At 36.8% G+C, this 24183-nt stretch overlaps 1 long non-coding RNA gene across 2 annotated transcripts; it reads left to right on the plus strand.

Annotated features, from left to right (window-relative positions):
• The first annotated feature begins 4001 nt into the window (after window positions 1-4001).
• LOC131595041 (uncharacterized) lies at window positions 4002-6116 on the plus strand. 2 transcript variants are annotated; one of them, XR_009281694.1, is made up of 3 exons: window positions 4002-4322; window positions 4488-4892; window positions 5106-6116. It is a non-coding gene; the product is annotated as an uncharacterized LOC131595041 (long non-coding RNA). The 2 variants fall into 2 exon arrangements; XR_009281695.1 differs by having other exon boundaries at window positions 5109-6116.
• The last annotated feature ends 18067 nt before the right edge of the window (window positions 6117-24183 follow it).

Here is a 24183-nt window from a genome sequence, read left to right on the forward strand (position 1 = left end):
AGATATTTTATATTAAAGAAATTGTGATACCCTTGTATTTCATGTTTACTCTGAATTTTTTATTATATTTTCCGCGGGGGTTTAGAAGGGTGTTACACTACTTGCGGCATATGAAATGGGATTGACCAGTAGGAACCATTATGAATAAACTCAAACATTTCTGCATCGAGGAAGTCCTAGAATCTTTGTACTTCAACATCTTGTAAGGCTTGACATTATGATCAGGTGCCCTTAGATTGGAACACACCGACTATTGTCATCAAAATCAGGAAAGCAGTATGTGGTGAGGAAGAACTAAAGCATGAATCTTAACCAACTGAAATTCCAACTAGCATGGAAACAAATGAACATAATGCGTTAGGATTCTCATCAGCTTGTTTCTCTTACTCTTTCCGTTCTCGGTTGACAAGCGAAGGCTACTGAAAAGGAAACTCCAGGAGGAGGTGACCCAGGATATGAAGCAAAACCTTGAGAATGAGAGGTGTGTCCATGCATAACACTTTTGATTACTATCTGGCGGAAGATTCCGGCGAAGTCACACGGAATTTGTCAGTGCTTTAGGGATTCGAGCAATGCGAATGGTGCAATGCTCAAGATAGACAATGTCTTGCTTATCCCTCGTGCGGGAGCCCCAAGCAACTTCAAAGACTTGCAGATACAACATCACGACCAGGTGCCCCAGAATAGAACTCACACCTAGTGTCATCGTCATCAAGCATAGAATCTGTAGACATCAATACAGTATGGAGCTTAACCAGTTGCAAATAAAGCAAGCATGGAAACAAATGAGCATAAGACAAGTCTTCAAAAAGAACCCCAACTGAGCTTTCTTCTTGGTCACCCCACAAAGTTGTTTCATGAATGATCTTGGAGCATACAACAGTGACAAACCAAGTCTGTGAGTCTGGAGAAAGTACCAAATCTGAATAAGAGACCCTTGATCTTGAACACCTGTTATGCATGAGATGTATGAGATGCATTATATTAATGCAATGCCATATTCATTCGATTTCCAAGGAATCCTCGTGTTTTGAATTTTTTTAGCAAATAAGAGATGGAAAAGCTCGACACGAGGCTTAAAGATATGACTCCTTTGAAATGGAAGGAACATGTATGCTAGTTATTTTTTGTACATCATTTTTTTGGATAAGTAAATATGCAAATGATGCAAGGTGGTGGGAACCACCATATTGGATATATCTGGGATACCGAGAAATCACACGGCACAGGTTCAAAGGTTCGGCACCAATTCGGAACTCCCCGTAGATCACGGGCCATAATCAATAGAAATAGAACCATAGTCACCCTCGAACAAGAACCAAAGTAACCCTCGAACAAAAACCAAAGTAACCCTCGAACAAGAACAGCGATAACCCTCGAACAAGAACAACGGTAACCCTCGAACAAGAACAGCGGTAACCCACGAACAAGAACAGCGGTCACCAACAATGTACCTGTTAAGCAATGATTGATTCCCGCCCCACTCACGGGTAAATCTAGGCCAAGGTAGGTCCAAAAGCCAACAGAGGATCGAATGTAGGCGTTATCATACGATATTGCCTCATTCCACCAAGCTCTGCCTGTGGATACGTGATCAGATCAATCAGGCATACGCCTTCTGTCCGTCACGGCCACTCTAGTCCTAGTTCCTATGGTATCACTCATGACCTGGGTATTGGGTCTTTTACCTCTTGAAACTCCCACCCAACAGACAAAGATCCAGCCAGTCCAGAATATGATGCAGAAAAGTAAAAGCGCACATAGAATGCAATGCAAACAGGTAAATATGCAAAGCAATAAAACACCCAAAGGTAAACACACAAGCGCTAGGATCGACTCGCTAAGTCCGGACCCGCAATAGGTCGAGACGTCCCCAGTAGAGTCGCCAGCTGACGCTACCGCGAAAATTAACAGAGTCACCACTAACATATTTATCCTAAAAAGGAAGGGAATGCTAGCAAACCACAAAACAAAACAACGGTCTCACGACCAGAGAAAAAGGGTAACGGAGTCGGTTACGTGAGGGGAAGGTATTAGCACCCCTCGCGCCCATCGTACTCGATGGTATCCACGCTCGTGTCTAAAACTATGGGTGTGTAACAAATTTACACTAATCTGGACTAAAATGAATGCAGAATGTAGGGAAAAGAAAGGATTGTGCTCGCACGGGCCCTACCCTGCTGCCTACGTATCCTTTTTGAGGAATCAGAGGTACCGTAGCTCGGTTAACTAGTTTCTGTTTGTTTTGTGTTTTTTAGGTGAACGAGTTACATTCACACTCCGCTGCTCGACCTTTGGAGACTTATACTTGGGAATGGAGTGGAAATAACAAGTTCTTAAGAAAAGAAAATCAAAGAGTGTGGTTTGTGTTTTAAAGAATGCATGAGGAAAATCTAAGCTAAGGGGGAAAGCTTGCTACCTAATGTTATCATACAAAGGGTACAAGTCTAAGCTAAGCTAACAACCTATGGGGAAAAAGGCGAAAGCAAACAATAATATCACACAAACTAGCTCCGCTGGTAAAGCAAACAAAACCAACAGCACTGGCCGAGTGGTAGAAAAGCGGTCCCGCCATAGCCAAGGGGAGCAACTCAACCCAAGTCAACCAAGCATTAGACCTCGCGAAAATGATCGGGCCATAGACAAGAGGAGCGGATCCCTCTCAGCAACCAAGCCATCACGGATCGGAAAGGAAGACGGTGCGTGCGTACACCGAGCATCAACGTCGAGCAACGCGAGCTATAGGAAATGCGGGGGTCCGGTTGCATGAACCCTTTTCCTGACATACTCGATAACAAGATCTTGTGCTGGTTCGGAAGCAAGCAACACGTAGCGTGCGCATACCAAACGGACTCGATGAGACTGGGCGGGGGTTGATTGCTAACCCTTTCCACATGCCTTCCATGAGGACTTAACGGAGTGCCATATAGGACTTATTACACCGTGACTCCCTGCCGCAAAGCACAAATGTAAACACACCAACAAAAACAGAGCCTCTTTCGAGGACTTAGCCAGATGCATGTCTAAGTCCTACTTCTCATGTTAAAGGATGATGCGAGAAAGCGATAAAAGGGACAAGGAGACAATACCGAACGGATAGCAAATTCGCAATGAGCTAGCAAGCGTAAGCAGAGAAGTCCGGAATACTTCGCGTAAGCCATCATCAAGCAAAGCAAGTCAGAAAGCGTCGTCGTGAAAATAAATCACGAGCGACATGTGGTACACGTCGAGCATAACCACATGAGCAACCTGCAAGAGAACACCAGCCAGACAAGACAAGAATATACTTCTCAATGAATGAGAGATCGGATGAATCGCATCGGGAATAAGTTTGTGTCCCACAAATAAAGTGGAACACGATGCAAATCAATCGCACCAGAAGCGAATTCGTGTCCCACAAATAAAGTGGAACACGGAGCAATCGAATCGCAATCAAAGGCTCTTTCGAAGTACCTCGCACATCTCAACAACCAAATCAGTAATAACAAGGAAGCATGCACCCACCATAGAAAATAATAGAAATTAAATTCTAAGTAAATTCTAAAATAAAATCTAACAAGATTAAATTGTTTTTATGACATTTTCATCTAAGAATAATAGAACAAGACTATGTACAAGAATATCAAATTCTAACTAGAGAACATGTTTTTTATTATATTTTTTATCATGCAAAAGTTTAACAAATGTAATTGACTTTTATATCCTTTTTATCACTTAAAAGTAGGAAAAAAACTAGGAAAGAAATCTAAATTCTAACACAAAATTAAATGAGTCAGGGAGGTTTAATGTTGAAAATACGGTGTAAATAGAACACAGGGCGCAAGGCCCAGGCTGGTGATCCAAACAACCTGTTTTTGGTCATTTTTAATGGTTTTATGCCAAAAACAGTGGTGATGTGGGCTTAAGAGAGGTGAGGCGCAACATTTTCATGGCCCACAGTCATGGGTCCAAATCAGACTTTGAATCAATTCATCATTCTCAGATTTATTCCTTAAGCTCAAATTAATCACCATTAATCACATTAACACTTACAATCAATTGAATTAACAAAAGAAAATGGATTTAGGGTTAAAGGTTTACATGAATTGGAACTCGTTTGAAGCTCAGACTCGCCTCCCTCCTTCTCTCGAACGACGGCCGATACTTACCGGTGAAGACCCTTCCTCCGCCTTCGCGAGTCAATCACAAGCTCTTCTCTCACCGCCTCTCATCTCTCGATGGCGCTGTAAGCTTCCTACGGCGAGATTCTTCCCTCCGATCATCTCTCATCTCATCTTGCGACCGGAGACCAGTCTGAGGTGCCTTCGCTCACAAATCCGACGGTAAGAAGTCAGATATTGCATCTTCTGAATCTTCTTCTTCGATCTCCATTTCTTGTTTTTACGTTTCCCTACGATTGCGTGAATGGAGTTTGTTGTTGAACTTGCGTGATATTGTGAGGATTGCGTGAGCGTTGAAGTTGAATTGTTGTTGCGATGTTTCTGCAGAATCTCGAGAGTGAAGAATTGAATCGTGAATTTGGTGGTGAATCGAGAGAGAAAGATTGAGGAAAGCGTTGAAGATTATTGATGATTGATGATGATGTTTGCGGATTCGGTGATGATGATTGTTGAAGCGCGTGTTGAACGATTCTGAGTTTTTCTTGTTATTTACATTGATGAAGGTGATAAGGTGCAAAGATGAATTCGTGAAGGTTATTGAAGAAGGTTGAAGAGGTTCTTGTGAATTGCAGAAAGTGATGAAGATGAAGTTGAAGTTTGAAGGAGCGTGTGCAGGATTTCCGAAGTGAAGATGATGATTCAGAGTTTGTTACAGATGAAGATTGAAGAAGATTTCAGGAGAGAGAGAGATGAATCCCGAGTGAATTGCAGAGAGAGAGGAGTTGGTTACAGGTTTGTTACGTTCTCGGTTTTGAGTTTTCTTTCCAATTTTCTGTTACCTTTTTCTTTTCTCAATTTGATTCTCTGAGTTTTTTGTTGATGAATGGATCCGAATCCCCTCCTTTTCTGTTATACCATTTGGTTTTGTGCCGTTTTTTGTCAACTTGAAGTAGCAGTCCCAAACTGGTTTATTTACTGATGCGGTTCGGTTTTTATTATGTGCAGCAGGAATCAGTTCTTTTGGGAGTTGATATGGTGCGGTTGGAGAATTGTTTCGAAAGTATCCATGAACTTCTGACTGATTTTGTAATATATGGATTTGAGAGCAAAATTTGTGATTTTGTGATTTTGTTTCATTGCTTCAGAACTTGTTTTTTTTCGATACTAAATTCATGATTGGGAGTGTATGTAATTTGGATTCTGGAATGTATACACTCTTTGAGAATTTTTTTATTGTCATGAATTGTATGGACTTGCAATGCTTTGTAACCTTGCAGACTCGTAACTTCAATGAACAAAATCCCTCGATTATTCAAAACAATCTTTTCTTTTAAAATGAATTTGAAGTCCCAAACCGCTTCGACAAATGTCTTACATACCGTCCCTAGTCACGGCGTGAATCCAACAACACGTTTGCCAACACAACAAAACTTTGAAATAATGACTTGAATCTTGAAATTTGTGTGCTCAAAAACCATATGAATGAACCTTCCCTTTTAGCAAGCTCGAATTAATTCTTGACAAATCATACGATTAAGAACAAACCGATTAATCTTGAACACAAACCTAAATTCATGTCATTAAGTAGTCCTTGAATCGACACAACTTTATACTCCATACTTGCGCAAGAATGTGAGTTAAAACCTTGTACGCCATCTTAGATCCAAGTTAATTTATATTGCAAGTAATGAGTTACAATGATGAGAATAAAAACTTCTTTGATCACAATGAATCTACAAGTTCATCTCTCATGTCATGACTCGCATTGGTATTTCAATCCACCGTAACAATAATGCTTTGAGGAATTTTTGGGGAAGGTAAGAATTGATGCACATAAGAACTTCTCCACATGAAATCCAATGAAGTTCAGTTGAATTAACTATCGTAGACACCATGTATAAGAAACTCCTTATTATTTTTCTTCAATTTTCGAACGACGAAATAAACGGCGTCCATAACTTATATCATAGTGAAAGAGGGCAAATTTTGGGGTGCAACAGTACCACATGCATGAGTCTATGTCGATACATTCCATCCTATGTGACATTGTATTTTTGATGAGATGAATGACTGATTGATGAAGTTGTAATTTAGATGATATTGTGTTTGTGTTGTGAAATGAACGTTGTGTTATTTGTGATGAACGATCTATTAATATAATGATGAGGTAATTGAGATGATATTAATATTATATGTGATATATGATGATATGTGAATTGCATGAGGATATTATTGTACTTACTATATTTATTCCTTACATATTTTTTAATGATTATGATTTCTCACCCATCCTATTTGAATGTTACCTCTACATGGGTAACGTGCAGGTGATCAAGAATAGACGTAGAAGCTCGAGGATAGCTTTATGGAGTCTTTTAGTTTCTTTATTTCAATAAAAAGGGTATTACTCTGATATGTAACATCGGGGTTCTTGGGATTGTTTGATTGTGAACTATACGTTATTTGTTGGCATGATGTGTTGAGATACCTTATTTTGTTTTAAGATGTTCCTAAACATGGCTTATGAGTTATGAAGTGTGATGATATTTTATTTGAAGTATTAAACACAGATTTTTTTCATATTATAATTTTTGTTGCAATGTTTGAAGTTATTAATGGTATTTTTAATGAGATAATTGTTTTCAATTTTCGCGAACCCGTGTTGTGGAGAAGGATGTCTTATTATGATGTTTTACATGACGATGTGATGCCCTTGTTGGTGATTGTGATCGAATATATACTATTTATTCGCGTAAATTTCTTAGGGTTTAGAAGAGTGTTACATTAGTGGTATCAGAGCAGGTCGGTGCTTGCTTGTTTTCCTAACCACTTGTTTGCAGAGGGGGGGTTGAAACGAGTGGGGGAGAAGTTTTTGCTTCTCTAGGATGTTCTGATGTGAAGAGTTGGTTCAGGGTGATTTTGATGACATGAGTGCAAGTGTTGTTGGGGTTGTGTTGTGTCTCGAGCCTGACAAGGGTACGAATTCATGATTCTAGTCTGCCGATCAAGTTGGGATGTCTTTGAGGAAGAACAGTTAGATATTGTTATGGTTGCTTCTTGGTAGTAGCAAGCAATGTGACAGCTAGTGAAATTCCGAAGATGTGTAGTTCATGGTGTTTTCCTAAAGATATATGCGACTTGCCTCCAGAGTGTGAATTTGATGATTGATATTCGTTGCATAGTTGATGAATTGTGTGTACTATTAATGTTTTGAGTAATGATGAAGTGACGAATCGCTGTAAATTTTCTTGTTGGAATCATGTGAGTGATTGTTGGGTGTTGTTGATGTTGTTCGGTATTTGTGAATCGTAAGTCGGAGTTGGTACTCGAAGATATTAGTAGATTTGTGAAAAGGACTGGAGCCTTGATGTTTTAAAAATTGAGTTTTCGGCAAATAAATGTGTCTCTCGGGTTATAAGAAGAACGGGGTTTTGGAAATGTGTTGAAATGGGTTTTGTACACAAAAAATCATGGAAAAATGCCTCTGTACAAGGTGCAATCGATTGCAATACATGTGTAATCGAAAGCAGAGTGTTGAACAACGCTTTTGTAAAAATTCAAAAATTCATATCTGAGTTCCAAACGTCCGATTCGAGTCTCGTTCAGAGTGTTAGAAAGATACCGTAATGAACTTTGTTTTAAAAATGGTTACAGTACCTATAATTGATTTAATTGTCACGAGGTAATGTTGGAGTAACTTGGTGTTAACCTTGGGGTGAACTTTTTGGAGTTAAACCATGTGCTTACGAATTGTTTTAATGAGTCGGTGCAAGTTCTTATGCCTAAAGACATCTGCTAAGCAAGTAGGATAACTCTTAGGAGAGGAGGCCTAAAATTTGTGTGCCTGTGATAACGTGAATATTAGTGTTATAGGTGATAAGGGCAAGATAGTCAATTCAGGGGGCTAGGTGATGGCAAAAAGAGGAAAACCATATTAGGGGTCCAAGGGTTAAACAAGGAAAAGTGTGTGTTAGAGTTCATTTTGTGCAATCGTGAGATTTTTGGAAGAACATTGTGAAGAGAAGCTATGGCACAGAGAAGAATTCAAGGAGGAATTTGTAGAATGCGAAGAGGAATAGAAAGCTAGTAATAATCTAAGGTAAAGGGAGTTTATCTTGATTATTATAATTGGTCTAAGTGCTAGATAATCGTAGAATTTGTTTTGGGGTTTTCGATTATGATGAATGGGTGATGATGTTAGGAATTGATGCGAATAGATGATGTTTTATGTAAATAGGCTGTAAATAATTGTACTTATAATGTGAGATATATTGAATTAGTGACATATGATTAGACCTAATGATTAGATGCTGATTTAGGACTTGTAATATAAAGGAATCGTAGCTTTTGGGACTGATTTTGTGCAGGAAATCGTAACAGGGAATTCCTAATTTCTCATATTCGTCGGGCGAATCGATTGGCTTACTGAGCGAGCGAAGCTCGCCATGGACTGTCAGGCGAATGATGCAGGAGAGAGTATGTGTTAGCTACTGACTTGGTTTGCCTATGGGTGACTGGGCGAAGCCTTAGGCGAACGTGTGTTCTCTGGGAAAAGGAGGAGCTCGCCGAGAGAGTGGCTTGAAAAATTGAAAGGTTGACTACTGGCTTCAGCCGCAGGGCAAACGAGATGGCTCGTAATGCGAATAATGCCTGAACCAGAAAAATGTTAAAATTCATAACTTGAGTTTTAGGACTCCGATTGACGTGTTGTTCAAAGTGCTGCGAAGCTAGAATAATATTCTACAACTTGGTAAAATAAAATGAACCATAGGACTCAAATTTTGAGGGGTTATATTGTGATGAGATAATGATACTTAGTGATTAAATGCTAAGGGCGTGGTTTCTATCGTGAATTGATTTAGCTATGCTTTGGTCTAAATTGTGAAGGGTATGAAAACACTTAGAAGGGAGGGTGAATAAGGGGTTTTCTTTCACAAATAAAAATTCACATGATATTTTTATCCTGGTTCGTTTGAACTCAAACTACTCCAGTCCCCCCGTCAAGGTGATTTTTCCTCTCTCCGTCGAGGGCTTAATCCACTAATCAAAAATTGATTACAATTGGTTCACGAAGGAAACTACCAATGTCTTCTTGAGAATATTAACCACAACTTAGTTACTCAAGGAACAATATACAACGTCTTCTTGAGAATTTTAACCACAACTTGGTTACTCAAGAGACAATATACAACGTCTTCTTGAGAATCTTAACCACAACATGGTTACTCAAGAAACAATACAAGAATAACTTCTAACAAGTGAACTTAATGCTTCTTAATCTAATCTATATCACAACTGTGGTTTTTCACTATGTTTAAGTACAATAGATATGAATTTAGTATGATAACATGAACGAAGTATTTTCTTTCAGCATAAGAGTTCACGTTTTTCCTTCATGTGTAGAATTATAAGTGAGCGTCTTCTTACTTTTTCAAATTGATCTTCTATTTATAGCCTTTGGAAAATGTTGTTCGTTGCTTCCTCATAAGTTGTTCTGCAATAAATGTTGTGTGTCATCTTGGTTATTTGTGCTTTGCATGCTTCCTAATATTTGTTCCTCATAAATGCTTCAGCCGTCTTTTAATCATTACGTCTCTAACGGTATTTTATCTTGTATCATAACTTTTCATTTTGTTTTTCCTTTTCCTCATAACTTCTGTCTTGACTTTGTGAATATAACTTCTGTCAAAATTTGTCTACAGCGGTTGGTGCATTCATAAGTCTTCATGCATTAGAACTTCTTGAACTTCAGCGTGACTTTTCTTTCTTTGTTTGTTCAGCTTTACATATAGTCCATGTTCTGATGGTACTTGAGTTAGAACTTCTTCTGAAATAAGAAACATATAATTAGAGTACCATATTTACTTATACAAAATTTATTTAATTATTATCATCAAAACTCTAAGATATGATTAGAACCAAACTATGTTCTAACAATCTCCCCCTTTTTGATGATGACAAAACATTTAAGTTCTGATAAAAAAATTTGTATATAAGAAAGACAATCTCCCCCTGAGATGTATAATCTCCCCCTGAAATAAATACTTAGAGAAAATTTAAGAGATAACTTCCCTGAGTATATTTCTTTCCAGCGTACTTCTTCAGAAGACTAATTAGTTTTTCTTTTCAGAGTGCTTCTTTAGAAGATCTATCAGATTTTCTTTCAGAATATGATTTTCCTGCATACTTTCAGAAAGAAAACTTTTTGTACACTTGTTAGAAATGTTTGAGACTTAGTCCCATATATTTAATCAGTTCAAAATTTCACTTTCTCTCCCCCTTTTTATCATAAATCAAAAAACGTAAAAAAAACTTTCTGATAAGTGAGTAGCGTATAAGTGAGTAGCGTAAATGAATGAGTGACACGCCCTCTTAGTTAGAAACTTGAAAGAGAAGAAGTACTCTCCTGATCTTTTTATTCAGATATTTATGTTCTTTAACCAAAGCTTTCCAGAATATTCCTGTTCTTACTTAATGAATACACAAATATATTAAGTACAATGTTTGAGGTTTTGAGTTCAGGTAAGCTGTTATGATATCAAAATATTCTACGTTCTTCCCTTTTATATCACTAATAAAGAAAAATGCAGAAACAAAGAAATTTCCATTAATGATATGGAAAAGAAGTACAAGAACAAATAACGAACAACAAACAGAAACTTCTAATAATTAATATCAAAGTCTTCACAAGTGAAGGAAAAAGCTTCACAAGGCTCAGCAAAGAGAACTTCGTCGCTGTTTGGAAAGTTTGCATTGCGAAGAATTTCCACTACTCCAGCAGATCCAAATAGAGCAGATAAGATTCGACCATAAGGGATGTAGAAGTTCTGACCACATTTGAAGGCCAAGAGAGATTCCCTCAAATGGTTGAAGATAATGGCAGGAATATTTATTGGACATCCTTTTTCAAGGCGATGGATGAGAAAACGATCTCTAGAATGCAAGATTTTGTGAAAGTTTCCTCGAGGCTGCAAGTTGAAGAGAGCAAGGCGAAACAAGTCGCCACCGCGCTTTATTGTTTCCAAAAAGGAATGGGTGAAAGAGCGAATAAAACCCACAGAAGTTTTTAAAATCAAAACTAATAAACTCATCAGAGTTCTGGCTACGGAGGGTTTGTTATACAAGGGGAAGGTTTTAAGCACCCATCATATCCATGGTACTCCATGGGAACCTCTTTGTTTTTGTTTTATTATCTTTTGTTTATAAATACCTTTTTTTGTGAAAAACCTATGTGAAAAACTTGTTTGAAATAGAGGGTGGGGATGGGAAGAGAAGTTTTTGAAAGTGAGCTCGATAACACATCGCGTCTTATGCTTACATACCCCTTTAACAATAGGGAAGTCAGAGCTTTTGTAGTTCCTCTTTTAAAAAAAAGGAAAAAAGGGGGCCAAGTGGCCAAAATTTTTTTGGGTGTGATCTTTAAAATACTCACAAGGTTTTTTAAAAAAAAAGGGGTTAAGCTTTAAAATACTTAACAAGTTTAAAAGAAGATTAGGATTTAACATACCTAATAAGTTTAAAAGGTTAAGCTTTAAAATACTTAACAAGTTAAAAAGGTATTAGGCTTTAAAATACCTAATAAGTTTTAAAAGGGTTAAGCTTTAAAATACTTAACAAATTTTAAAACAAATCAAAGAAGGACCAAGCTTTAAATTTCAAAGTCAATGGGTTAAGAGAAGTTTCACCGGAAATAATTCATCTCTTAACACCAAGGTTTAAAAACGAGATTTATGGATAAAGAATAGTTTCACCAGGAATAATTCTATTCTCAATACCAAGGTTTCAAAACAAAAGGGTTTTGGTTAAGCTTTAACAATACTAAACCATAAACAAGTGAAAAGCTTTAACAATACTTAACACAAAAGTAAAAGAGATTGGAAAAGAATTTGAGTACCTTGACAATTTATTCAATATCATTCTCATCCTTTGGATAAAACATCAAGCTTAAACAATTAACAATAAATACCTCATGTATGTACAAAAACAAACAAGTGAGTATTAACAAGCAAGAGATGAATGTATCTAAACTCTTGGATTCAAGCTCATGTATGAATGATGAATGATTAATGTGATGATTAAACATTGGGTTAGATAAACAAAATATAATAATAAGTACAAATCACATGGATATAAAATCAACAAGCATATGTACAAGACAAGGTTCAACATTTAAGTACAAAGCATGGATTAGAATCAACAATTATGTACAAAAAAGATATTAATAATTAAGTGCAAGACATGGATTAAAATCAACAAGTATACAAGCACAAATAAACATGGATAAACAAAGATCAACATGTTGCAAATTTTTTGGTTAGGGTTTTAAACCTAAAGGATCTTTCAAATTAGGGTTTTAGAAATTAGGGTTTTGAAGCATACACCTAAACCTAATTAATTTTAATTGTTAAATACCAATTTCTTTAAGAGAAATGGTCTAAGGGTACATGAAGAAGTCAAAGACACTCTAACCTAACCCTAAACAAATATTAACAAACATTCATAAAGTTCTATGAAAGAAATAATCAAAATAAAACAACTTTTAGTTGATTTTTCAAACATAAAAGAACATGTTTTTGATTAATTTTTAAATAATGATAAATAAGATATTTTTGTGATTTTTTAACATAACATAAAAATAGGTAACATAAATTAACCACACAAAAAAGAAGAGATTAAAAATTATATTTCTACTAGTTTTTATGGTTTTTTTGAAGTTGTGAAGAAAACTAAAAAAAACAAGTAGTAAAAATAAAGGGAAAGTGGGAACTAAGACTTGAACCCACGCCTTAGAGCTCAATGCACAAAACCTCAGCCAACTCAGCTACACGCGCGTGGTTTCTAGGGAGTGAAGGCAATGCATAATACATGGAGTTTAGTTTGTAATGCAAAAATGCAAAATAAAATCAAAAGTCTGGGGTGAGGAGGATTCGAACCCCAGACTTGTAGGTCAAAGGCGCTTAGTGTGCAAGTGGTAACCAAGTGAGCTGAACGATTTAGTCGTTCATATAACAACTTCCATTAAAAATAAAATGAGCTTATTTTTTAAAAATGAAGATATGGCGCCAACACCATCATCTTCTTCCTCGCGTAGAACAACAACAACACAACAATGGTGGATTTTGCAACTTTCTCAAATATGCATCAAATTCAAGAATTTAAGACACTAATATGCTCAGAATTCAACCACGATCACAACCACATAATTAACACACATTTAAACACATTCAAACATGAGAATTTCTGGAAATTAGTGATGAACCCTAAAATCAAAATTTCAAATTAAACTCTTAATTCAAACAATCAATGATCAAAACCCTAGGGCTATTAATCAGCATGTAAAACATATCATTTTGGTAACAAGAACTGCATGAATTGAGCTCCATTCATGGGAGCTTGAAGTTGAGTTACATACCTCTGAAAATGGAGGTCTGGAGAGTGATTGAGAGGAACTGGGAATGTATCAAGGACTCAGCTAGCTTAAAGAAACCACCAGGAAGCTATTGCAATGCTTAGATTTGCTTGAAAGTTCCTGCAACTCAAAATTCGATTTCACCTTAAACCTGAAAAATTTATGGTGAGTACACTATAAAAATGGTGTTACAAATCAAATGCATATGTTTGGATAGCTTCTATATGATGTTTAGAAGCTATCTAAACCATAAAGCCTCAAAACGCACGAGTGGAATTGGTTTTGGCAAGTTTGAGTTCAAAGGTCCTTTAATGGAGTTTTGAAATGGTGATTTTCTGTTTAGGGAATTTGGCTTGTGTTTAGGGGTTCTGAATAGCTTCAGTATGGCAAATAGAAGCTATTAGGACTGTTGGTTTGGTTTGGAAGTGTTTGGTTTGGATTATGGCATGTTATGAGCTTAAAAGCTTTAAAAATGGAGTGAAAATGGTGATTTTTGGTTAGAGGCATTTTGGTAGGTTAAGAAAGGTATGGACAACTTCTAAATGGTATTTAGAAGTTGTTCAAACTCTTGTTTGACACCCAAAACTTGTGGAACTCAAAATCACTATAAAAATGCCAGAGGTAAGAAAAGAGAATCTCAAGTAAGGTAATGACTTGGAGAATTCTGGTGTAAATGATCCAAGAGGCAAGGTCCTCTATTTATAGGAAAGAATTAGGGTTTGTGGATGGCAAAAATTCAGATTTTTAAGTTCACATATGACTTGTGTACCATCTTGCTTGTTTATGAAGAAATGAGAAAGTTATGATTTCAATGGTGAGGTACAAAGCTTTAAGCATGCTTGCAAGGTTTTGATTTGATCTTAGAGGCTTGCTTGTGGGTTTTAACTTGCTTTTGAGGAAGAAGAGACATTGTAGTGGCTCAAGGAGTGGACTTTGTGCATAAAGCTAACTTTACTAGAATGGAAGTATTAACTTTGTGCCATTAATGAAATGATCAATTGGATAATATCTTAAACACTTGGATTATAGCTCAAAAGCAAGTGTAATCTTCTGATTATGGTGCTTTGAACAAGTTATATGGGTTGCAAGAAAGGAATATTTCAAATTTGAACAAGTTTGGTACATAACTTCTTCACTTTTTTCATATTTTTCTTCATTTTCAAGTGTTCATGGTGCCATATTGACAAAATCATATCTCATGAATGGAGCCATGGATTTTCATGCTACTTAGCTCTTTGGAAAGCCCTTGCTACATACTTCAAATGAGTAGTTAAAAGTTTCCTCAAACTCTTTTTGGATCATTGAGAAAAATGGCCATAAGTTAAGAAAAAATCCAAGTAAAACACTTGAAAGTTATCTTCTTAATTCCATATCTCTCAAAATAATCACTTTTTGAAAAAAGTTCCAATGTGATAAGTTGTTTGTTTTGCCAAGATCTACAACTCTCATGTTGAGAGATTTTTTAGTGTGTAAGCAAAATTTGGAGATCCATGAATTAGGTCAAAATACACTTAAAAACCCTAATTTGACTTTTTGTTGACTTTTTGATTCTTGATGAATTCTTTGAATTTTCTTTGATCAAATATATTCAATATCCATATGATGATGATTTGGATCCTTAAAAGTCCATAGTTGACTATTTTTCTCAAAAGTCAAAGGTTGGTATTTATTTGAGAACCCTTTGAATCATGGAAGAATGATGAATTCCTTTGTGGGCCTCAAAACCCTAATTTGCTCAGCCTCTCATTGATTAATCTCCTGTCTTAGGGCACAAGCAACAAACAACAATTTTTGTATTTTGGGTTAATGAATGATAAATGCATGATGATTATGATGACAATGATGATCCTAGTATTTAAGATATGGTGGGATCTCAGTGGTCAAAAATTAGGGTGCAACAGATGCCCCTATTTAAGTTCCTGATACCTGATGAGGGGAAGGTGGAGTTTTCATCTCAGCACGATTGGAGGGACTTAAATATAAAAGATAGCACAATTTTGGACCCTGAGAGCCCACATGCATGATATGAAAACGACATATTTTTTTATTTTCATATGGAATAAACAAACAACATCCTTCCTTTAAACTGGAAGGAAGGAAACAGATCTACTGGGGACACAGGATAAACAGTCCCTGACACTTGGGAAAAGGACAATGTAATAGACTTTGGTAAAATCAAGATTTTTTACAGAACGAGGTTTAATCTTCTCCACAGGTTGCATTCTCATGCTGTGGGAGGAAATCAATGGGATTTCTTAATGAAATGTCTCATATGTTGGGGAGACTCACCATTCACAAAGGAAAGAACTAACTTTAATATGAACTGTCTCGACGCTGGAGAGACTGACCATTCATAAGGGATAATAAACTTCAACATGAACTGTCCCGACACTGGAGAGACTAACCATTCATAAATAACTTCAACTAATCATTCATAAATAACTTTAACATGAATTGTGTCGACGCTGGAGAGACTAACCATTCATAAAATAACTTCAACATGAATTGTCTCGACGCTAAAGATACTAACTATTCATAAAATGACTTCAACATGAACTGTCTCGACGCTGGAGAGACTAACCATTCATAAAATAACTTTAGGTTCTTCAATAGATTGTCTTCATTATCCATTGTGAATCTTCCATAGTGAAATGTCTTCATACACCAAGAGACTAATCGTTCACACAACTAGGTTCTTCAACAGACTGTCTTCATCATCTTGAGAAGGCCAACCATCTATTGTTCCCAAATTTCTTTGCTGGGAATATTTTTCTTGCTCCTTAGAGATTGTCATCTTCTTTCGAGAAGGAAATTGGGGACACACAAGCTGCTCAAATAAAGAGACCATTACTTGTTGTCAGGTAGTAACTGCAATAGTAATTGTTGGGGATATAAATCCAACTTTCTGGGGAACCATGACTAGGTTTATTTGAAAATATCAGGTCTTCGATTGTGCTGAATAAATGCACTTTGAGAATCCAGGATTCGCTGATCCAAAAACAAAATCATATCTGCTGGAGACAAAGTTCAGACCAAAACGGAGTTGGAATGAAACACCAAACAAGACACTTCCCATTGAGGAACAAGCTCAAAATGGGGGTTCACCCTATCTACCGACAGGTGAACAAGCTGAAACAAGTTCTTCTCATGAGGAACAAACTCCCTGGGGAAACACAAGGACATTGGTCTTTCTGCCTAAAGCTCACGCTTAAATGGAAGGAGTAAAGACATTGCTTGGGGAATAATAAGCTTATCATGTTAACAAGATGCAAATGATGTGCATGAATATATGATGCATGAATGCACGAGTGCATAGGTTAGTGTTATTTGCATACTGACAAAACAGACATACAATAAGATCACCACGCTGGGAAATGACAACACCAGGGTATATACTCGCTTGATCGTCAATAACATCTTCTGCTGTAGGGATGCAAATCTTGCAGGGGAAGAGAATACTCTTCAAACCAATCTTCATTATCAAAGGATTCATTTCGAGAAGAAAACCCGTTGAAAAGGGGAACATATTTCGAGAAGAAAACCTATCTTTGGCTGGAGACAACTTATGTCAAGACCTAGCTGCTTTGTAGGAATGAAATCTGTCGGTGCTTTCATTTTTTGTTTCGAGAACCAAATCTCCTGGGGATCCAGGATCAACATTTACCTCTGTATTCAAGAGTCTTAAGAAAATGTTCTATCTTTTTATTTTTAAAAACAACTTTTGACTTTGTTTCAAATCTATTAATTTTAAAAACAAAATTTTGCCAGATAGAATAAAATAAGAATTCCAAGAAATGAGATAAGGCTCAAATTTTCATTAATGGAATGGTAGTCTGCGAACGGCAAGACTCCATGGATTACAAAGTTTGAAAATGGTAACTTTCACAGGAAAGGGTGCACTGGAATACAATGATCACTAGTCCCTCATCAACTTTGAATATCACGCGTACGCTGACGTCGGTTAAGAGTCTTCATAACATCTTCAGGATGGTCAGGTGATACCGGATGTGGTTAATTGCCATATTCCCTAATTTTTGCATGAATTGCCTTTGCAGGTTTTCAATTCATCGGGATGCTTTTCTTTTTATTGTCTCTAATTTTTTCTTGGACCGCCCTTTCAAGTTTTCAGTCCACCGAGACTCTCATTTTTGCCTAATTTTCCCTTTCAGGTTTTCAACTTAGCGAGCTTCTTTCTTTTTTCTTTCTTTAGGCAAAGTATTTCTTGATCATATCGGTATTTACGGGACGTGGGGATTCTTCACCATCCATAATGGCAAGAGTCAAAGCACCACCTGAGAAGGCTCTCTTGACAATGTATGGGCCTTCATAATTGGAAGTCCATTTGCCCCTGGGATCTGGTTGAAGAGGTAATATCTTCTTGAGCACGAGATCGCCTTCCTTGAATCTTCGAGGTCTGACTTTCTTGTCAAAGGCTTTCTTCATTCTTTCTTGGTAAAGCTGACCGTGGCATAATGCGGTCATTCTTTTCTCTTCAATAAGATTAAACTGATCATATCTAGCTTGAGACCATTCGGATTCTGATAACATGGCTTCCATTAGGATCCTTAAGGAGGGAATCTCAACCTCTATTGGGAGTACGACTTCCATGCCATATACTAAGGAGAAAGGTGTTGCCCCAGTCGAAGTGCAAACTGTAGTACGATACCCATGCAGAGCAAGAGGGAGCATTTCATGCCAGTCTTTGTAAGCCACAACCATTTTCTGAACAATCTTTTTGATATTCTTGTTAGTTGCTTATACCGCTCCATTCATCTTTGGACGGTAGGGAGAGGAATTGTGATTCTCAATCTTGAACTCACCACACAATTCTTTCATCATCTTGTTGTTCAGATTGGAACCATTATCAGTAATGATTCTGTTGGGTATGCCGTAGTGACAGATGAGAATGTTCTTGACCATCAGCTCGCCGGTGATAAATAGAACTCAAACACAACTTAATAATCAACGCACTTTGCAAACCTTTCCAAAATCTAGAAGTAAACTTCGGATCTCTATCAGAAACAACACTTGACGGAATACTATGCCAACTCACAATCTTCTCAAAATACAACTTTGCAAGTCTCTCCATCTGATAATCCATGCTTATCGGAATAGAGTGAGCAAATTTCGCCAATCCATCCACAATGACCCAAATCGCCTCACAATTACTCGATGTCCTCAACAAACCCAAAACAAAATCCATAGAAATGCTATCCCACTTCCACTCAGGAATGGATAACGGTTGCATCAAACTAAACGGGTTCTGATGTTCAATCTGTGACTTCTAACAAGTCAAACACGAATACACAAATTCTGCAATATCCTTCTTCATACCTCGCCACCAAAATAACTTTCTCAAGTCTTGATACATCTTAGTAGCACCAGGATAATTACTCAACCACTTCGATGCCCTTCATCCAAAAATTCTCTTTTTCAAATCCAGAACATCAGGAATACAAACTCAATCACGACATCTCATGACACCGTTCTCATCAATCCGAAAATTATTGCCTTATCCTCGATCAATCAATGTCATCTTGTCAACCAGTTTCAAATCCGATTTCTGACCTTCTTGTTGATGTTTTTATTGGCTGTTTCGCATCCATTTTGGCTAAAATATAATAGCAGCAAAATGTAATACAATGTATAAGTCTTGCAAATATAAAAGAATAAAGCAGGTACAAGCAAGATGTTATATGGAAAGTCATGACACCAACTCATGACATCGCGCCTGCAGAAGTGGAATGAAGATTCAGTTTGATTCTCAATAGATACATAATATTCTATGAATATTATGTAATCCAATGTGGCGCAGATTTAAAGGTCAATAAAATCAAGTCAGAATATTGAAGAATCAAATCAGAATATTAAAGATTCAGCAGTTTCTAATTTAGGAGATAAATTAGGAAACTTGTGATTGAAGACCTTTCTTTTAGCAGAAGATATCTGCAGATTTGTAACAACCAGTAGGGTTGCAATGTTAGCCCAAGTCCAATTGGGAATAGTTTATAAATAGAAACCTTTGTAACCTAGTTTTTGTGACGTATGTAAGTGTAACAACCTGCCCTAAAAATTAAAGATTTTAGAGTCGCCACCTATTCTACCAGGGCGAATAGGAAACCCTACGAAGTTTTAGAGAATTTCGGGTAAGTTATTATATTCGGGTCAAGGGAATGTGTTAGGCACCCTTAACCCTTTCCTAAGGTTTTAAATTTAAGGCAAAGGTTTGTGGCTAAAAGTGTTAAGGTTTAGGGTTTATAGCTAAGGAAATGAATAGGGTGAAAAGTGAGAATTTGGGGAAGGGGACTCGCCTTGTTGCCAAGTGCGTACGTACCTCCTTATGGAGGATTAGAGTCTACGTAGTTCGGGGGAGGGTTGTACGCCTTAGAATAATATGAGGTTGTTTGAAGGTATTTTGAATTACCTTATCGTAGTTTTGAAATTCGCAGTTTGCAAGGTATTTTGAATTACCTTATCGTAGTTTTGAAATTCGCAGTTTGCAAGGTATTTTGAATTACCTTATCGCAGTTTTGAAAATCCGTAATTTGTAAAAGAGATGTGTGTTGAATGGCGTACAACCCTGATTATAATATGTTCTATTAATCACGATGATTAATAGGTTTAATCACCATAATTAACAGATTTAATAAAGAATTGCTAATTATTCTAATCGATAGATTCGATTATCACCATTAGCAAATAAATGTATTTTAAATTAGATTATTAATTATCGTTACTCCTCATAATCAAGAGATTTGATTAAAATAAATAACAAATTGATAAAAAATGCTAATCATCGTAACCAATAAACCCTTTAGCAAAATAAACCTCATTTGAATTTATTATAAAATAATTGAATAATCGATTATTACCCATCGCAATCAATAGATTTAATCGAAACGAATACTAAATAAAATCCTAATATTAATTATATTATTATTAACCTAAATTAAATTATCAACTAATTACCCTAATTAAAAAATATTAACTAACTATCTATTAATTAATTTAAATCAATTACTAAACTAATTTTATTAATTAATAAGAATTTTATTATTTTTATAGAGAAAAAAGGATTTAACTAGTTTAAAAAACAATCTATATTAATAAATATAAAAATTTGTAAAAAACCTGGGCGTGATTCCTGTGTGGTGATGCTTTGGACGTCCATGGTGTACCGTCAGCTTCATAGACGTTAGATCTAGAACAAGAGAGTCTCTGAGGCTAAGATCTGAGGTCGTACCATGCAATTCCTTAGACGTCACGCACTGTATCACGAAAGTTGTTATTTCAAAAAAATAAAGAGAGAGCGAGGAATCAAACCCCCTCCCTCAGACTTCACTCACGCCTTTGGCAACCCATCTACGCTTCGCTGTTGTTTATTATACGCCTTAATTAATTAATCTTTAAACAAATAGGATGAGTTTAGAAATCGCGCGCGAAACTTGAACGATCCAATGACACTACGACACGTTGTTGTACCCCAAAATTTGCCCTCTTTAGTCGAGCTATAAGTTATCCAAGACGTTTATTTCGTCGTTCGTAAAGGAAGGAAAAATAATAAAGAGTTTTCGTGGGTTTAAGAAGATACGGTGTGAAATATGGTTCAAACAGTGGAAATACGAGAAAATTCACAAGTCTTATTGTGAAAGTGATATGAGCTGAATTCCCACGTAGGTCCCGACTGCTTCGACGATATCTACAACTTTCGTGTTCGGCTCGGAAGCCAGTTCTTTGAGGAAGATTGTCAGATTTGCAAATTACTTGAGATTTCACGGTGAAAAATGGTGCTGAATGTGGGGTTCGGGCCTCAGAAAATTCATATCTCACAATCCGCTCGTCGGATTCGCTCGAAAATTTAACTGGAACTCCGTACCATCATTACCAAGATTTCATATGTTCGTACCGAAGGCCAATTATGCACTGAAAATTCCCAGCATTTTGAAAATTCGGGTATGTCGCGCCAAGTTTGAAAATTCATAACTTCTTCGATTTTTATCGTATGAAGTCCATTCCAGCGGCATTTTCTCAGAAATATTGTTAGCTTCGATTCTTCGTCACACTTGCCTGTTTAGATTCTGAGCCGAAGATGGAGTTTCATCTAGTTCTGTGAGCGGTACGCACAAAATTCTGCACAGTCGCACCAGATGAATCGGCGTTTCTCGTCATTTAAACGCGCGTAATTTCTTCATCGCTTATCGGATTGAGATGATTCTCGCGGCGACGAGTCACGAATTTGGTCATCTTCACAGTGGCATTGGTTTGGTTCCGGAATTCAGAGCCGAACCGAGTTTCCTTAAAAATGAGCCAAAATAAGACGCACCGAGGGCAATTTGGACATTTCGCGTTGACAATATATAAACTTTTTGCTCTTCACAAATAAGGAAAAACTCTCATAATTTCAATTCACCAAAAGATCAAAAACACTTTCTCTCAATTCCCTCTCAATTCTCTTGAATCAAAACCACAAATTACATGAAACTTTCATCAAGATTCATCAATCTTCACAAAGATCAAGAACATGGATTGAAGAATCAAGATTCGGAGTTCGATTTTCTTCTCCCTCTCCTCACCTAGCTCGCGCACCACACCCTCTCTCACCTTGGATTTTGATTTCGCGTTCGTGTCGCGTTTGTGTCGTGTTCGCGTTTGTGTCGTGTTTGTGTTTGCGCTTCGGTTTAGATCTTTATCCGGTAAGCTTTTGGATCTTGAATTAAGTGCTTAATTGTGGATCATTGCGTGAATTCAAATCTAAATCTACCTCTTGTTCTTGATTAATGGATGATTGATGATAATTGATCGGTGAATTTGCGTATTTGTTGCTCGAATTGATAGTGTTCATGTGAATTGTGGTTAGATTTAATGTTTGTTGCATATAATTGATGTTTGTTGATGATGGATTGTGATATTCGTGTTTGGATCCATGTTTCGTTGGTGATTTGGTGTGCATAAATGTTGATGTTCATGTATGTGGCTTGCGACGCACTCAAAGTGTTTGTATAAATGCATGCGGTGAATTTTTGCACGATAAATGCCTCGCTTGATGCTTAAATCTTGATTCAAATATGTTTTGTGGATTTGATCACTATAGCATGTGTTAATTCTTGATGTTGTTATTGTAACACCCCAATTCTACCCAAGCATTTAGGCAAGAAAATATCAGAGTATTAAAGTTTCATACAACACAATTAGGATGTTACACTAAGTAACCAAACAAACACCTAGAAAACAAACGGACATCAACGATGCCAAAAGCATACAACACCTGCCAATAAAACGATACATAACACACGGAAGATATGAACATAAACATGTACGTATAGCTCTCACTCTCAAAGAGGAGTTTTCCAAAATAAAGTGTTTACAATACACATCAGCACATCATCACATATACATGTTCAAAAGAGTCATATACAAATAAATAACAACAGACTCCCGACTCCCCGGTGTTACGTATCAGAGCAACCGACAAGACCAACTGGAGAACTACCTCTTCCAAAGACTCCCAAAGCGGCTAATCTGCAGGATGCCACTCAAGCATCAAATCAGCAGAAGGGTGAGAATATAATTTATAATGAAGAAGCATGATAAATATAGTAATGCCAACAAGTATCATCAAGAATCATACAACAACGTAATCCACTCATTTAGCTACAATTGATATATAATTAATGCGACACATGAATGATAACATAAATTATAAAGACAGACAATGATGAATGAGACTCGACTATGCATATGCATGTGGTACCCAAATCCGGAGTAAACTCCTCCTTGTCATTATGACAAATACACATTGCCGAACATTATGCTGGGACTTTATTCCACTGAGGAAGCCCGCAGGCTATTGTCATCGAGCATGTAGCTCCCACTGATGACCTCTTTCCACTCAGGCAAATGTACCGTTACTGAGCATTAAGCTCCTACTGGTAACCAATGCCCGCAGGCCACCTGTTAATAGCATTCCGCCATTAACGTATTGAAATGTTATGATGCGCAAATATATTACTCTATTACATGACAACAACATCATCAACAATATAACACGATCACTTACTCATGTTACATCGTTTATATTCTATCCAAAAGGATACATCACCAATTAATAACATCGTTATCAATTACATCACACCATAATTACCACACAGGCGTTCATAAGCACACAGAACACATTCACCGTCAAAACATACTGGCCACATCGGCATAGATGAACGTATAACACACTTATACACATAAAATTAATATTGGCCATCGGCCCACAACTTCATCAATACCTCAATAACAATAGTTACTTGCCATAAGGCCACATATCGTGTTAACAACAAACAACCAAACATCGTCACATATCAAGAATGAACATTCATTAATACATAACACATACGAACATGGTTTCATGTTAACCCACACCCTACCAACAATTGCAACCAAGCAATATGATTATTTACCAATCATATCGCGCATATAAACAATTATGTGTTTTCATCAACAACAATTACAACCAATTAATCACAAGCTAACCAAGCCTATACCATCATATAGAACATCCAACTAGCTTCCTAACGCTTCGAACGGCGTATAAAACGGGGTAACGGATCAAAAGTTACAAGGTTTCAAAGTTTGGATAATTGAACATACTACACAGTTCATCACTTGATCCTAATAAAAATAATAGGA

Source organism: Vicia villosa, linkage group LG4, assembly GCF_029867415.1.
Source record: "Vicia villosa cultivar HV-30 ecotype Madison, WI linkage group LG4, Vvil1.0, whole genome shotgun sequence".
NCBI lineage: Eukaryota > Viridiplantae > Streptophyta > Magnoliopsida > Fabales > Fabaceae > Vicia > Vicia villosa.